Source organism: Diplotaxodon limnothrissa, linkage group LG7 (genome assembly GCF_057381915.1).
Source record: "Diplotaxodon limnothrissa isolate DT_005_m linkage group LG7, D_limnothrissa_male_GT1.1, whole genome shotgun sequence".
Taxonomy (NCBI): Eukaryota; Metazoa; Chordata; class Actinopteri; order Cichliformes; family Cichlidae; genus Diplotaxodon; species Diplotaxodon limnothrissa.
In genome coordinates, this window is record NC_140602.1 from 57,487,358 (window position 1) to 57,488,587 (window position 1,230).

Sequence of the window (1,230 nt, forward strand, 5' to 3'; positions counted from 1 at the left end):
GCTCACGTTTATGTTGTTGATAAAACGAAAACAAGTCTTTGTTTTTGATTGACGACATGCAATATTTTCAATAAATAGTATTTATTTACAGTTTGCATTGTTTTTTATTTTGTTTGTGAAATGAAAGATCATTAGTGAAACGGCTGCAGAAATTCTGGTCATTTATATGTGTTTGTGTTTATAACACAATCAGAGTTTAAAATATAATGCACTGTTACACATGCAACTTATTGTTAATGCAGTTGTTTTTTGGAACACTTCGGGCCCCTTATTACCAACTGACTATCTTTTAAACATCACAGCCTAGCTGAGTATTGTTACTAACAATATTCATTTCTTTATGCCCACAGTGTACTGATCTTTACATTATACTGCCGGTGCCACGTCACAAAGCTCAAATCATCTCAAACAGTTTAAGACAAGCTGCAGAACACAGGTCATTCTTAAATGTCCTCCATACAATGTACAAAAGACTTTCATGATAATACACCAAACTTTATTTATTTATTCATCAAAGGCTTATCCAGTCCAAAAAAAACAATAAGAGCTCAAATAAAAAATAAAAAAAAAACACTGCTGAGTGAAATTTTAGCTGTACAAACTGACACAATTACAATCAATAAGAAAACTCTCGTCTCTCCAACAGGGTACTAAAGAACACGTTATTGTTCACACACTGTTTACATTCATTTAAAGCCAGAGCATGCAATACTTAAATGATAAACGATTAGGCGTTGAATGAGGGAATTCCATCAGCTTAAATAGCAAGTAGCTCAGATCATTTCCAACAGGTAAGTTTGTCATCGCCAGGTGTGCTGACAGCAGAAGCAGGAAACGGAGCAAGGACCCACCTCTGCAACAGAAAGTGTGGTTAACCACACACACACACACACACACACACACACACAGGGGAAGCTGGAAGGAAAATGAAGAGGAGGCAGGGACAGAGTGAGCAGCACAGAGACTGCAGGACCACGACAGTATCCCCCTCTTAACTGGAGCATTTTTTTTTACCAAGAAGCTGGGAGCTAGAGTCTGATGATGGTCAGCAAGGTCCTTTGTCCTGAGGAGGGTGGTCCAAGGGGCCTTCCAGATGCATAGACAGCGACAGAACTCTCACCTTCGAGAGAACAGAGGAGGTTGATTGCCCAGTTCATTTAGTCTGCCTGTTAGTCTACAGATGGAAGCCAAATAATAGACTAACCTGGACCGTGATGCAGACAGACAGAA